Genomic DNA, 17,132 nt, shown 5'->3' with positions numbered 1-17,132 from the left:
AAGTATCCATTTCACACATTTGTCATGCTCATAAACAGATTACCATTGCTCCAGCTTAAAGTCAGAGCCTAAAACTGCTCCTATAAGCAGCAGTGCAAGTAGGGCAGTACAGTACAATACACCATACCAGCATGATATTTATAGCTGATATGAGGTACCGGAAAGACACAGGAGGAGCAGAACGTGGGGCTGCTGGACAGCCGCACGATGCTGGCTCTGGTGCAGCTGTACCACAGCGTCCCCAGCCCTTCCATGCAGGGTCTCCTCATCTGTACAGCAACCCCACTGGAGGACAGGGTTGGGGGCATGGTTGGGGATGGTACAGCCACCCAGAGGCCCACATTCTGCTTTCACTACTGTGGTTCCGAAATCTCCAATGCATTGGGAGGAGGACAGAGCCTTCTCTTCCCTCCCCAAGTAAGGAGGGTGCATCCTGGGGAAGGGACGGGGAGAGTATGCTGGCCCCAGGCTGGGGACGGGGTGGGTAGGAGTCATGTGGCGGGTAACGTGAGGAGGTTACATGCCCGCCAGGCTGGCCCCCATGCCAGTAAGAAATCGATTCCATTTGCACTACTGCCTATCAGGGTGAGAATTTTAATTTAATAGTTCACTTTAGGTGGTAACCCAGGTTTCAGTCAGATTTGCAGGATAATATTACTCTATCATTTAATTTCTCTGCCAGTTGTTCAGTGGGATAGTAGGAGCGGCCAGACATGGGGCATGGACATGAACATGGTCATGGGAAAATGAAACTCCCTGACTATAAACAATGGAAGATAGAGGGTACTCCGCTACAGGATGTCCAAGAAAGACTGGTTAGGCGGAGTCTTAGAGATCCATGGCTTCGCAATGTAGCTTGGAGATATATGGGTGGCTTTGCAAAACCTGTCACTGTTATGGATGTTCTCACCAAAGGTTTCAAGTGGGGATTCGTAGCCTTTGTGGTAGCACTTGGGATCGAGTACACACTGTTTCCTCTGAAGAAAAATGGAGGACATCATTGAAAATGGAATAGTAGAACTTCTCGAAGTTATTTACCCAGTTCTAAATTAAAACATGTTATACAATAGCTTACTGATTTTGTTGCACATGTAAAGATGCCTATTAAAATTTCTCATTGGCAAGAAAAAAAACAAAAACAAATCTTTTACCCACAAGCATCACACATTCACATCTACACAACATGAAACCTTGCATTGTGTTCAGAAGGCACTGGTTTACAGATGACCTGTGACTGATAAAATACTAAATGAAGCATTTAGAGGGCTAGTGACGGAAATTTCACTCATATGAGGACAACTGTAGCACAGACAACTGTTCTGCTGCTATACTGGGGCAGTGAGGCCACATCATTATTTTCTTCCACTGTACCATTAGCGAAATCTTATTCACAAGACCTGATCAGCGTGCCAGGCAGGCTTGTGATTTGCCTTAACTACATTACTGAGCTTTTCTCCCTGAGAAGAATTTTCCATTTACTTCTTGAAAGAAATTCAGCCAAATCCAGCTAAATTGAAGGCCAGATCCATACAGGCCAGATGAGGAAACTATATATGGCTTCCCTTGTTGCATTTCACTCTGTTTTGCTAAGTGAGATCTTAGATGTGTTGGGTAAAAGCACCTCATTATCTGTGAGTTTAACCCTTGTACCTCATAGTTGTTGTTTACCAGACATTAGACTTGGGGCCCATTCTTGCAAGGATTATTAACGTCTCACAGCAGGACAGTAGGCAGGTTGTGGTGAGATCCTGCCCCAGAGAACCATTTTTTTTAATATTAAGAGCATCTTCAGTTTTCATCAACCACTACTGTATATCTTTTTGCCTAAGGCAACTGACAAAGTGGTGCAGGACTCACTGCCTCATGATTTCACAATGGTCTCTGATTCCTACCAGTCTGGTTTCAAATGTGGTTATAAAGCAACTATTCCCCATGATTTGATTATCTTCTTTTAGCGATACACATGTGATATGTCCAGATGAGAGCTAAATAGAGATAAACCAGAAATGGTGCTTGTAGGCAAAGATACATCTAAAATGCCAGGCCTGTGAGTGCCCCTTTTATTGGGAGTATCTGTTCATGGCTCACACATGCACCTCTATCTTGATATAACGTGACCCGATATAACACGAATTCTTGATATAACATGGTAAAGCAGCGCTCCAGGGGGACGGGGCTGTGCACTCCGGTGGATCAAAGCAAGTTTGATATAACGCGGTTTCACCTATAACGCGGGAAGACTTTTTAGCTCCCGAGGACAGGGTTATATAGAGGTAGAGGTGTACATAATTATTAGGAAAAATAATCATTTGTGTTGACACTACTGCTGCAACATGGTAAGCAGGGAATTCTGTACAGAAAACTCATCTATCAAATCTTGCATATAAAAATCATACAATTGGAAGAAAATACTTTTCTGTGCATTTACTTTGAGTTTTAATTACATACTTATGGATATATTAGAATGCCTAATTACAATTATAATTTCTTTTGTTTTATGTTTGGTCAGTAATAGTGACCATAATGTAATTAAATTTAATGTCCTTGTGGACGGGAAAATACAAAAGAAGTCAACCACAGCATTTAATTTCAGAAAGGGGAATGACAAAAAAAAGAAAAAGCTCATTAAACAGAATTTAATAGATACAGTCCTAAGAATGAAATGCCAGCAAGTTGCATGGAAACTTTTTAAAAATACCATAAAAGAGGTTCAAATTAAATGTATACCCCAAACTAAAAAAAACTTAGTAAGAGGACCAAAAAAGTGCCACCATGGCTAAGCAACAGAGCAAAAGAAGCAGCTATAGGCCAAAAAGGCCTCCTTTAAAAATTGGAAGTCAAATCCTACTGACAAAAATAGAAAGGAACATAAACTCTGGCAAGTCAAATGTAAAAGTATAATTAAGCAGGCCAAAAAGAATCTGAAGGGCAACTAGCAAAAGATACAAAATCTAGCAGCAATTTTTTTTAAGTAAAACAGAAGCAGGAAGCCTGCCAAACATTCAGTGGTGCCACTGGATGATTGAGGTGCTGAAAAGACAATGTCATTGCTGAGAAGCTAAATTAATTCTTTTCATCGGTCTTTACTGCAGAGGATGTGAGGGAGATTCCCACACCTCAGCTATTCTTTTTAGGTGACAAATCTGAAGAACTATCCCAGATTAAGGTGTTAATAGAGGTGGTGTTGGAACAAATTGATAAATTAAATAGTAACAAGTCACCAGGACCAGATGGTATTCATCCAAGAGTTCTGAAAGAACTCAAATATGAAATTGCAGAACTAACAACTGTGGTATATAACCTATCACTTAAATCAGCTTCTGTACCAGATGACTGGAGGAAAGCTAATGTGATGCCAATTTTTAAGACTCCAGAGGTGATCCTGGCAATTACAGGCTTGTAAGTCTAACTTCTGTACCAGGCAAATTGGTTGAAACTATAGTAAAGAACACCATTACCAGATTCATAGATTAACAAGATTTGTTGGGGAAGAGTCAACATGGCTTTTGTAAAGAGAAATCATACCTCACCAATCTATTAGAATACTTTGAGGGGGTCAACAAACATGTGGACAAAGGTGATACAGTGGATATAGTGTACATGAACTTTCTGAGAGTCTTTGACAGGGTTCCCCACCACAGATGCTTAAGCAAAGTAAACTGTCCTGGGATAAGAGGGAAGGCCCTCTCATGAATCAGTAAGTAGTTAAAAGAGAGGAAACAAAGGGTGGGAATAAACAGTCAGTTTCAGAATAGAGAGAGGTAAATAGCATTGTCCCCCAAGGAACTGTGCTGTGACCAGGGCTATTCAACATATTCATAAATGATCTGGAAAATCAGTAAAGAGTGAGGTGGCAAAATTTGAAGTTGTTACAAAATTACTCAAGATAGATAAGTCCAAAGCAGACAGTGAAGAGTTACAAAAGAATTTCACAAAACTGGGTGTTTGGGAAACAAAATGGCAGATGAAATTCAATGTTAATAAATGCAAAGTAATGCACTTTAGAAAAAATAATCCCAACTACACATACAAATTGATGGGGTCTAAATTAGCTGTTATCACTCAAAAAAGAGATCTCAGAATCCTTGTGGATAATTATCTGAAAACATTCACTAAATGTGCAACAGCAGTCAAAAAAGCTAACAGAATGTGAGGCCTCAGAATGTGAGGAAAGTGATAGGTAGGAAGGCAGAAAATATCATAATGCTCCTACATAAATCATGTTATGCCCACACCTTTAATACTCTGTGCAGTTCTCGTCGTCCCATCTCCAAAAAAATATATTAGAACTGGAAAAAATACAGAGCAGGGCAACAAAAATGATTAGAGGCATGGAACAGCTTCCACATGAGGAGAGAGTCTCCCAATGAAATTAATTTAAAGCAAACAAAAGGAAGTAGACACTTGTTTGCAGCAACATCTTAGAAGAGCAATCACCACTTACAAGCAACATTTCTCCTGGGAACACTTTCCCTACTGTGAATTGTTGACACTCCCCCCTAAAAGCAATAGCCACTTAGGAGTAACATAGCAAAAGGGCACTGATATATTGTTACGAATGAGTATCCACTCTATACTTCACACAGGGCATAGTCAACCTGTGGAACTCATTGTCAGGGGATGCTGTGAAGGCCAAAACCATAACTGTGTTCTAAAAAGAATTAAGTAAGTTCATAGAGGGTGGGTTCATCAATGGCTATTAGCCAAGATGACATGGGATGCAACCCCATGCTACGGGAGTCCAAAGCCTCTAAGTGCCAGAAGCTGGGACTGGATCACAGGGGATGGAGTGCTTGGTAATTTCCCTGTTCTGTTCATTCCTTCTGAAGCATCTGGCATTGGCACTGTCAGAAGACAGGATACTGGGTTAGATGGAATATTGGTCCAACCCAGAACGGCCATTCTAATGTTCTTAATACTTGCACTAATACTACATAACATAATAATTAATCACTAGGAGACTATTTCCATGCAGTAGTGAAAGCTGAAATACCTCTGACCTATACTGTGAGCCAGTGCTGGGATTGAAGAACAAGTGTTACTTTGCCCAAAACTCAAAATAAATGTCCACTGGGAACAACCTAGTATATTTTAATGATAATTTGAATGAGCTTCTTCTTTACACAATTATAACTTCTTGGAATGAAAATCTCTCATGCCAAAACTCAAGGTGTTTATGGCAAATAAACAATGAGGTCATAAAATCAAGCAAGATCTATTCAGAGAGATCAGAATGATAGGAACACAAAATTTGCCATTCCAGAACTGGCCAATGGTCTCACTGATCTACTATCCTGTCTTTGACAATGATTGGTACCAAATTCTTCACAAAAAGACAAAAAAGAGTAATCGAGCAATAATACAACGATCAGAGTAAATTCTTTGTAACTCTAGCCCAGGGGTAGGCAACCTATGGCAAGTGTGCCAAAGGCGGCATGCGAGCTGATTTTTCAGTGGCACTCACACTGCCCGGGTCCTGGCCACCAGTCAGGAGGACTCTACAGTTTAATTTAATTTTAAATGAAGCTTCTTAAACATTTTAAAAACCTTATTTACTTTACATACAACAATAGTTTAGTTATTTATTATAGACTTAAAAGAGACCTTCTAAAAACGTTAAAATGTGTTACTGGAATGCAAAACCTTAAATTAGAGTGAATAAATGAAGACTCGGCACACCACTTCTGAAAGGTTGCTGAGCCCTGCTCTAGGGAATTTGGTGGTTGGGTAGTATGCCGAAGAAAGAGTTTGTGATTATCCTATATAACTGTATATATTCCTATTATTTGTAGACATGTCTAATCAGTTGTTGAATACTGCTAAGTTCTTGATCTTGATAATATCTTGTGACTACAGTCTGTAGATAAAATTTGCTTTACTATTTAATATTTGATGCATATTTTGTTTTAATGTCACAATATCCTCTTTGTTATATTCTTATCAAAATTGTAAATAGGTGTGTCTGACTGATCTTTGTGTAGTCTTTTATTCATCTCCTCTGAGCCAGGCGTGCTGGAACAATTTTTATAGTGGGGGTGCTGAACCAAACTGTAAACCCTGTATAAGATGGAAACCACTTCAAGCTAGGGGGTGCAGCAGCCCCCACAGCAGCCCTAGTTCTAGCAACTATGCTATGAACTAAATAGTCCTAACCGTTTAATTTCTCTTTCCTGGCCGAAAAAAAATTGCTAAAGGATACTAGATTGTCAGTAAAATAAATGAGAGTACCACGTCCATTATTTGGTTAATTAACTATAGTCTGAAGTGTTAGTTTTTTTTTAAATGGAGTGTGTGTGTGGGGGGGGTTGTTTTGTCTTTTCTTTGTTTTCTTTGTTAAAATGTAAAAATGTATAACTAGAAATGGACAGGTTTATAGAGAACTTTCAAACACCCATCTGAGATGACTATGGGCCTGATTCTCATTTACACTGTCTAGCAGTATAAATGGGCCTTACAATGGGTGTAACTGTGATTCAGGGTAAAGTAATCTTAGTGTAAGTGTGAATTCAGGCCTATACATCCTGCCAAAGAGGCTTACTTCAGAAATTTTCTAAAGGAAAAGCATTTTAAGAGAGGAAAAGAAAAATGGGGGATTCACTTACTTTATTAGTGACCACAGTGAATTCTATTCTTCTTACACCAAAGATGGAGTGCCAAGTGGTAGAAAAGCAGCAAAAGACAACTCATATATGTGAGTTCAATCACAATTTTAAATCCAATTGCATTGACAGCTTGCTAAATCACTTGCTGGTCTTGTGAGCAATATAGCTTCTCAGTCCAAAGAGACAGAGTTCATACACTATGCCAGTCCTGTTCCCCTCTCTCCGCTCTCCTCCATGGTATAGTGCTGAGTATCTAGGCCTGGAGGCCAGAAACAGTCTGCATACTAGTAGCCTCACAGCAGAGTTTATTGTGATTGAAAGGACCTATAAGGCCTCAAAGTAAGATATTACACTTGGTCAAGGAAATTCCAACCAAAACAGACTAGTTTGAGAGCATCTTGATTCACTACTGTATTTTGGTATATTATAAAAAATTGTCTTAATTGGATTAAGATCTTTGATGTAAGATTTTGCAATTCATTAGTCTTGCTATTGTTCAGGATCCTTTGAAAAGTTTACTTGAATTATTATGCTAAATCTCCTGTGATGTCATATCACAAATTACAGTATTAATCAGTAGTATAATACTATCATTATTTGTAATATTTTAGTATTTGTGATATAAATCTACACTGGATGTGTATATATATTTTTAAAAAAACAGTCAAGTGACTGACATTCTCACACTCTGTTTAAGCATCGGGTTTTAAATATCCAAGCTTTGTGGAATAACCAATTCAAATTCCAACAGGATCAACTGAATTCTTCATCCCTTTAAGGTAGGTAGAGTGCACACATTCTTTATATTTGGTTATTGCCAATAAGACCTTAAAACTAAGGTCCAGTCTGCTCTATGTAGACTTTAATCATTCCATGGCACATTTTGTAGCAGTAGGGTTTGCTTGAATATCCTTGCTCAACCAATGACTCCAGTGCTCTTTCTGCTTGCTATGATGTTGAACACATCTTGCTGTTCCTGGTTCCATGTGGAGTGCAAGTATATACACAGATGACATTAGCTATGATATATGTTAGCCCCATAGATCATTGCTGTATGCAGTTTATGGACGTGGAACTAATTATCTATTGTATCTCTAGCATTGGTCAGAATCTTAATGGATGTGTGAGCACTTTCACTTCTGTAATCACTGAATAAAAAACAGCTTATTCTTGGAAGCCACTTTTGTTGTTGTCACTGTTGTTGTCTATATAGTTAATAAGACATGAGTAATTCACAAGTAAATGTGACAGGTGTACATTCCAAATGTCAATACAAAGTGGACTATTACATCTTTATAAGTGGTACTTGCCAGTCAACATTTGTATCACATTTTTTGTAAATGCTGAGAGCTATTGAATCTTTGTTGCATAGCTAGTCTGTGAAATACTCTGTTTTGGGCTATTCAAAATGCTTTTCTTTTAAAATAATTATTCACTCACTTCTCATAGGTGACAGAGCAAAGTGAGGCTTAAATAGGGATTTGGATGATTAAAGGGAGCCAGTTTGGTGAATGGATTTAGGGAGTGCACTTCAAGCACAGAAGTCAGCATAGAAGAAGGCATGGAAAGCAGAAGTGGGAATAAAAAACAAAGTTGAAGTCAAGGCTGGCATAAGTGATGAAGTAGATGGGCAGGGCAGAACTTGAAGACAAAATCAGGGCTGAGTGCTGCAGCATTTCAAAAGCAAGGATGAAAAGCTTGAACTTTCTACACCCAGTTGAAGGATTAGAAGATGGGTGATGTAATAAAAAAATGCATGAGAAAATTATTTTTGCCGCAGCATTTTTGACAAAATGAAAAGGATGAGATAAGGAGGCAAAAAAACAGCGAGGAACTAGTAGGTGAGGCAGGAGATAATTAGAACATGAAAAAGCAAATTATTTCTTGGAACTAAAAGAAGAGACAACAATTTTAACTGTGGTGGAAAAAAGTACAAGATTAAGCCACTCCCAAAGGGAAGCATTGACAACTAACTCCAAAATTAGCTTCATATTTATTTTCCAGCCAAGAATCATAGATCTAATTTGCAGGTTGTGTCATTGGCCAAAATCTAATCAGTAAAAACTGTATTTGTCTTCACCAGAGATGGCTTTGTTATTATACACACAGACAGCTTAGCTTGAATCTGAGTGGCTTTATCCTCAAAATAATGTGAAAATGTGTCACAGATGGATGAAAATAACCTGGATTGATATACTGAATCCCAATGCACTAGAAACTCCAACATATTATTTATATAACTAAACCACTCCAAAAATGCAGTGAAGTGACATTAAATGACACTGTCTGATATTTGCATATTACTTTCCATTATTTGTAATAGCCACTCCAAAGCTTCATGATGCATTTTTTTTTCACCAATATCATGAAGCAGAAATTTAACCTGTCTATGTTTGTCGACTGTCTTCCTTATAGCTCACCACTAGTGATTATATATATGGGAACAATGCTAGTTAATTGCAGGTGAAGAGCCAGCAGAGGGGACACTACAGCAGAAACCATTGTTCTAATGGCTTTATTTATTTTGTACATTGGCGACATTGCTGTATTTTTTATTTTTAAAGAGACATTTGAAATCCAGAACATGCGTGTCAGACTAAACAATTTTAAAGTACATCAGTTTTAGGGCTTGAACACCTTGCTTTCATTTACTTTTGTATTGAACTTTACATTCGCTTGGAGAAAACCATTTACTTATTTCAGAAATCCAAAGAAAAAAAATTTTTTTAGGACAAATGGAGTGTTTTGTTCCCTGACAGACACCAAGCCTTGGAGAGTATGTTAGTTGTCTAGAATCAGAATTTTTTTTACATCTGAGCAGATATTGCAGTTCTGCATTCTGCAAGCCTTTGTTTTTTGAAAGAACAAAAATGTATTTGATATGATTTCAAAATTAGAGGTGAATTCCTAGTTATGAAAAACAAATATGCATAGAGTGTAAGGCCAGAAAAGACCATTGTTATCATCATTTAGTCTGACCACTTGCATAACACCCTATAGGAGTTGCCTGAATTAATTTCTGTTTGAACCAGAGTCTATCTTTTAGGAAAAAAAAAAAAAGCAAGCAATCATGATTTAAAAATTCCAGTGATGGAGACTCCACTACAATTGGAAAGTTGTTCCAAAGGTTACTTACCCTCACTCTTAAAAAAATGTCCCTTATTTCTGAATGTGTCTAGCTTCAACTTCCAGCCATTTTTATACCTTTTGTCTTCTAGATTTGTCTTCTCCTTGTAGGTACTTACACACTGTGTCACTCAGAATCATAGAATCATAGAATATCAGGGTTGGAAGGGACCTCAGGAGGTCATCTAGTTCAATCCCGTGCTCAAAGCAGGAGCAATTCCCAACTAAATCATCCCAGCCAGGGCTTTGTCAAACCTGACCTTAAAAACCTCTAAGGAAGGAGATTCCACCACCTCCCTAGGTAACCCACTCCAGTGCTTCACCACCCTCCTAGTGAAAAAGCTTTTCCTAATATCCAACCTAAACCTCCACCACTGCAACTTGAGACCATTGCTCCTTGTTCTGTCATCTGCTAATACTGAGAACAGTCTAGATCCATCCTTCTTGGAACCCCCTTTCAGGTAGTTGAAAGCAGCTATCAAATCCCCCCTCATTCTTCTCTTTGCAGACTAAACAATCCCAGTTCCCTCAGTATCTCCTCATAAGTCATGTGCTCCAGCCCCCTAATCATTTTTGTTGCCCTCCGCTGGACTCTTTCCAATTTTTTCACATCTGTCTTGTAGTGTGGGGCCCAAAACTAGACACAGTACTCCAGATGAGGCCTCACCAATGTCAAGCTGCTGGCAATGCCCGTACTTATACAGACCAAAATGCCATTAGCCTTCTTGGCAACAAGGGCACACTGTTGACTCATATCCAGCTTCTCGTCCACTGTAACCACTAGGTCCTTTTCTGCAGAACTGCTTCCTAGCCATTCGATCCCTAGTCTGTAACAGTGAATGGTATACTTCTGTCCAAAGTGCAAGAATTAGCACTTGTCCTTGTTGAACCTCATCAGGTTTCTTTTGGCCCAATCCTCTAATTTGTCTAGGTCCCTCTGTATCCTATCTCTACCCTGCAGCGTTATCTACCATTCCTCCCAGTTTAGTGTCATATGCAAACTTGCAGTCCATGCCATCCTCCAGATCATTAATGAAGATATTGAACAAAATCGGCCCCAGGACTGAGCCTTAGGGCTCCACTTGAAACCGGCTGCCAACTGGACATGGAGCCATTGATCGCTACCTGTTGAGCCCGACAATCTAGCCAGCTTTCTATCCACCTTATAGTCCATTCATCCAGCCCATAGTTCTTTAAATTGCCAGCAAGAATACTGTGGGAGACCGTATCAAGGAATAACACATCCACTGCTTTCCTCTCATCCATAGACCTAATTATCTCCTCATAGCAGGCAATTAGGTTAGTCATGCATGACCTGCCCTTGGTGAATCCATGCTGACTGTTCCTGATGATTTTCCTCTCCTCTAAGTGCTTCAAAATTGATTCCTTGAGGACCTGCTCCATGACTTTTCCAGGGACTGAGGTGAGGCTGGTTGGCCTGTAGTTCCCTGGATCTTCCTCCTTCCCTTTTATAAAGATGGGAACTACATTAGCCTTTTTCCAGTCATCCAGGACCTCCCCCGATCGCCATGAGTTTTCAGAGATAATGGCCAATGGCTCTGCAATCACATCCGCCAACTCCTTTAGCACCCTTGGATACAGTGCATCCAGTCCCGTGTACTTGTGCTTATCCAGTGCAGTCCTGAACCACTTCTTTCTCCAAAGAGGGCTGGTCACCTCCTCCCCATACTGTGCTGCCCAGTGCAGAAGTCTGGGAGCTGAACTTGTTCATGAAGACAGAGGCAAAAAAAGCATTGAGTACATTAGCTTTTTCCATATCCTCTGTCACTAGGTTGCTTCCCTCATTCACTAAAGGGCCCACTCTTACCTTGATTTTCTTCTTGTTGCTAACATACTTGAAGAAACCCTTCTTGTTACTTTTAACATCTCTTGCTAGCTGCAACTCCAAGTGTGATTTGGCCTTCCTGATTTCACTCCTGCATGCTTGAGCAATATTTTTAGATTCCTCTCTGGTCATTTGTCCAGTCTTCCACTTCTTGTAAGCTTCTTTTTTGTGTTTAAGATCAGCAAGAATTTCACTGTTAAGCCAACCTGGTTACCTGCCGTATTTACTATTCTTTCTACACATTGGGATTTTTTTTCCTGCAACCTCAATAAGGATTCTTTAAAATACAGTCAGCTCTCCTGGACTCCTTTCCCCCTCATGTTATTCTCCCAGGGGATCCTGCCCATCAGTTCCCTGAGGGAGTCAAAGTCTGCTTTTCTGAAGTCTAGGGTCCATATTCTGCTGCTCTCCTTTCTTCCTTGTGTCAGGATCCTGAACTCGACCATCTCATGGTCACTACCTCCCAGGTTCCCATCCAATTTTGCTTCTCCTACTAATTCTTAACGGTTTGTGAGCAGCAGGTCTAGAAGAGCTCTGCCCCTAGTTGGTTCCTCCAGCACTTGCACCAGGAAATTGTCCCCTACACTTTCCAAAAACTTCCTGGATTGTTTGTGCACCACTGTATTGCTCTCCCAGCAGATATCAGGGTGATTAAAGTCTCCCATGAGAACCAGGGCCTGCGATCTAGTAACTTCTGCTAGTTGCCAGAAGAAAGCCTTGTCCACCTCAACCCCCTGCTCTGGTGGTCTATAGCAGACTCCCACCACGACATCACCTTTGTTGCTCACACTTCTAAACTCAATCCAGAGACTCAGGTTTTTCTATAGTTTCATCCCGGAGGTCTGAACAGTCATACTGCTCTCTTACATACAATGCAACTCCCCCATCTTTTCTGTCCTGCCTGTCCTTCCTGAACAGTTTATGTCCATCCATGACAGTACTCCAGTCATGTGAGTTATCCCACCAAGTCTGTTATTCCAATCACATCATAGTTCCTTGACTGTGCCAGGACTTCCAGTTCTCCCTGCTTGTTTCCCAGGCTCCTTGCATTTGTGTATAGGCACTTAAGATAACTCGCTGATTGTCCCACTTTCTCAGTCTGAGACAGGAGTCCTCACCTCTTGCATTCTCTGGCTTGTGCTTCCTCCCGGTATCCCATTTCCCCACTTACCTCAGGGCTTTGGTCTCCTTCCCCCAATTAACCTAGTTTAAAGCCCTCCTCACTAAGCTAGCCAGCCTGCTTGTGAAGATGCTCTTCCCTCTCTTCCTTAGGTGGAGCTCGTCTCTGCCTAGCACTCCTCCTTCTTGGAACACCATCCCATGGTCGAAGAATCCAAAGCCTTCTCTCTGACACCACCTGCATAGCCATTCGTTGACTTCCACAATTCGACGGTCTCTACCCAGGCCTTTTCCCTATACAGGGAGGATGGACAAGAACATCACTTGCACCTCAAACTCCTTTTTCCTTCTTCCCAGAGCCATGTAGTCTGCACTGATCCACTCAAAGTTATTCTTGGCAGTATCATTGGTGTCCACATGGAGAAGCAGGATGGAGTAGCAATCCGAGGGCTTGATGAGCCTCTATATCACATCGTGAATCCCAGCTCTTGGCAAGCAGCAGACCTCTCAGTTTTCTCGGTTGGGGTGGCAGATAGATGACTAAGTCCCCCTGAGGAGGGAATCCCCGACCACCAACACCCCGCTCTTGGGAGCGGTGGTCATGGAACCTCCATCTCTAGGACAGTGCATCTCATGCCTTCCAGTTGGTGGAGTCTCCTTCTGCTCCCTTCCCTCAGATGTATGTATGTACTTCTTAACCTTTTCTTTGGTAAGTTGAATAGGTTAAGCTTCTTGAGTCTTTCAATATAAGGAAATTTTTCCAATCCTTTAATTTTTCTCGTGGTTCTCTTCTGAGCCCTCTCCAATTTTTCAACAATATCCTTGAACTGTGGATACCAAAACTGGACACATTATTCCAGCAGTGGTCATATCAGTGCCAAATACAGAAATAATATCTCTCTACTTCTACTTGATATTGTCCTGCTTACACATCCAGAGATCACATTAGTCCTTTTGGCCACAATGTCACACTGGTTTATTATGTTCAGGAATTATCCACGATGACTCCCACAAGTCTTTTCAGTTACTGCTCCCTAGGATAGAGTCCTACATATTGTAATTATGGCCTACATTCTTTGTTCCTAGATGTATGACTTTACGTTTGGCTCTACTGAAATGCATATAATTTGCTTGCACCCAATTTATCATGCAACGCTTTTCCTTTTTTTGTGCAAAGAGTACTGAACACGAATCTCAGTCATATTATGTGGGTTTTTAATATAATATTAATTAGTATGGTCTATTCTTACCATGTTAGCATAATTTATTATCAGCCAGTTTTTCTTTTTTTTTCTCCCTTGCCTGTCTTGCATCTTTTCACTGAACTAAGGATTTTTATAGAAAAAGAATGGAGAGATATAGAATGCCTTATTTTATTGTCAGCATAACTTTTTACATCTGTTTGTAACGTCTGATGTAATTACCTTCTTGCAGTTTCATTGGACTGTATTGTCCTCATATTTGAACCATTTCACCTCAATTGCAGTCAGTGGACTCACCAGGGTGGAGCTGAAAAGAGAATGGGGCCAAATGGCTTTTATATTTTTCTGCAGTTGGCCACCTAGTGAAATAAAAAGAAAAACTGATTATTTTTAATTCTACAATAACACAATCAGACTATTACTACTGACTTGTTATTATACAAGAACTGTGCATACAGTCTGTGCTAAACATCCAATATTTTTTTACGTAGTTCTTACTCTTCTACCCTTGCCACTTGGTTTCATCCACCTCTTATTCCTTGTCTTTTAGGCCTTTATTCTACATAGCATACAGATGGACTGCTCAGCCCCCACATTGCAGATCAAGGCCTTAAATTGTAACCTCTTTGGGGCAGGCACTGTCTTTTATTATATAAATGTACAGTGCTTAGTACAATGGGACTGCAACTTGGTTTAGTCCCCTAGTTGTTACTGTGATATAAAAAATAAAAATAACATTTTACTAGATACAGGATAAAATGTGTCATCATAAATTATATGTACAACATTTCTGGCAAAGAAATATAGGTGCACATCATTAGATATTTTTTCTACTTATATGTATTGGCCAGTTTAGTTATTTTCCAAACTGTAAAGGCAATGAGTCCACATAATGGATTTATTCTAAATTTCATTTTTATCCAAGCACAAAATAGTCTCAGGTTATTTTGCTGCTGTTTGTTTTCTTGTGTATTTTGCAATTCAAACTCACAAATAGGATTTTTGTTTGCGTGTTTGTTTAAACATAAAATATCACTCTCAAAATTAGATATATGCCAAATTTGTGTCACAATGAATTTTTAGAGTAGAGCTCTTAATCCCTGAGACTGGAGGGATAGACTGGACATATCTGTACTAAAATTAAATGTAGTATGGCATTTTGACCCTGAAATATTTACCAGACATAATGACTGTTGATTTGATGATAGTCCTCTAAATATATGCACAGAGGGATTATTTATATGCACATTTTCCCTAGACGATGTGAAGTACAGCAGGGCTAGTCATTTCAGTGAAGTTTACTACCCCCTTCCCCAGACCTCTGTATTGCCATCTTCAAGTAGCACATGATATGAGCACTGGGAAGGGGCAACCCAGATAAAGAATGGGGAGGCACCAGAGTAGGAATAGTGTGCCTTGCATAATTCTACCCCCTCCCAATGGGGCAGCTGGGCACAATGTATTATAGTTGTAGGCTTTATTTATTATTATTATTATTTATTGAGCCCATCCATCTTGGGGAACCTCCTCCTAATCCCAGTAGTTTCCAAAGGAAATCCCTAGTAGCATGGCTGCAGTGAAGCTGCACTTCTCAGAAATTAGATGGGGTAAAGCTTTTATAGCTCATGCTCCAAAATGTCTGTTAGTCTATAAGGCGCCACAGGATTCTTTGCTGCTTTTATAGTTGCTTATGATCTCTAGCAACTGCTAGTTTGGAGCTGCAGGCTCTGATTCTTCTGTGGAAAAGAGACACAAACAGAATCTAATAAAAAAATCAAAAGGAAATCCAGCAGGAGAACATCAGCGTTTTCCTTGCCAGAAAGGTATTTTTCCAAAGAAGGGGCAATTGCCCCCACTCTTATTATTTGTGATACAAACCAACTTAAAAAATGCACTCACTATTCACCATTTATTGGCAAATTTCTTTGCAGTGTATGCATTAAAATGTTCTTACATAAGATATTTTGGGGGGCAGCTTCTTATGGAAAACTGAACAAGGTTCACTTATGGTTCACTGTAAATGTATCTGTTGGAGGTGAAGTGAATTTTGGAAAATAAATGTGGGTGCAAATTAAATTTGGTAATTTGAGCTTTGGCTAAGCATTCATAAATAAAATAACTTCCTTAGCCACTTAATAGTATTAATGTGTAAATTAAAAACAGGTTTTCCAGATATACCTGAATTTCAGATACAGCCAACATTCATGCAGGTAAGATCTTGATGAGGATAAAACTAGTAAAAAATGAGCTACCTCAAACAAAATTCTGCCTCCTTTTTCGCCTCTACTTTCTATCTAAACTAATCTCTCCTGTCCTTATGGAGAGACCTGTGTTTATGGAGATTTCTCTCCATTTTTTATTATTCACTTAGGCCAAACCTTCCAAAAGCCAGAGTCTAAAGTTAAGCACTTAAATCCATCTTTTTCAGGATGCTTGCTGTAGGTGGTCAACATCTGTGAAAATCAGGACACTCATTCAAGTGCGGACATTTGGAGTGAGGTGAGGTGTCCAATTATTGGCACCTGGATTTGATAATGTTGCCCATAATGTTTGGGTCTCTCATCTTTATAAGTGAAGGCTTAGGGTTTTCCAAAAAGCCTAAGGGAATTAGGCGTCAGCTCCTACTGAGCACCCAACACCCTTAAGCTTGAGAGTCCCTGCCTAAGTGACTGAAACAAAACAAATCACGTATGGAGGCAAGTCCGGGCCGTTTCCTTTCGCTGCCCAAAGTTAAGCGGACGCCCCCGGTCTGACTCCACGGACCAGAGCCGCTTAGTGCCCCCGCCCCAATGGGCGAGCACCGCGCCTGCCGCAGACCAAGCGAGTCCTGGCGCGCGGGGAGGGAGGCAGAGCCCGAATCCCGTGTCACGGTCGCACGCCCTTTGGGCTGCAGCACTAGGCGCTCTGGCCAGTGTGCCGACGCCGGCTGCTAGCCGGACCGGCCCGCACGGAGCAGGCTGGAGAGCAGCTCTGCTGCAGTTCCCCCTGCCGCCGCCACGCGCCTGCAGGGCTCGATGTGGGGGAAGGGAGGCCCTGTGCTCCGCCACAGCTGAACACACCCAGCCCCCTCCTTGACCTAGCCATTGACAGATAAGGGAGCCCTTTACCCAGCACAACTAGGGGGCCGGTTAGGCCAGCGAGCCTCTCGCTGCCCCCAGGCGAGGCTGTCGGGAGCCCCCTGCAGCACGGGGGGCTGGCGGCGGGTAGGTACGCGGCTGCTTCGTTGCTCTTGCTGCG

At 40.7% G+C, this 17,132-nt stretch overlaps 1 pseudogene; it reads left to right on the top strand.

The window, feature by feature from the left end:
• Window positions 1-706: 706 nt before the first annotated feature.
• LOC115652341 lies at window positions 707-1,127 on the top strand (annotated as a pseudogene).
• The last annotated feature ends 16,005 nt before the right edge of the window (window positions 1,128-17,132 follow it).

This window comes from Gopherus evgoodei, chromosome 5, assembly GCF_007399415.2.
Source record: "Gopherus evgoodei ecotype Sinaloan lineage chromosome 5, rGopEvg1_v1.p, whole genome shotgun sequence".
Lineage (NCBI taxonomy): Eukaryota > Metazoa > Chordata > Testudines > Testudinidae > Gopherus > Gopherus evgoodei.
This window is presented reverse-complemented; position numbering and strand designations above follow the sequence as displayed.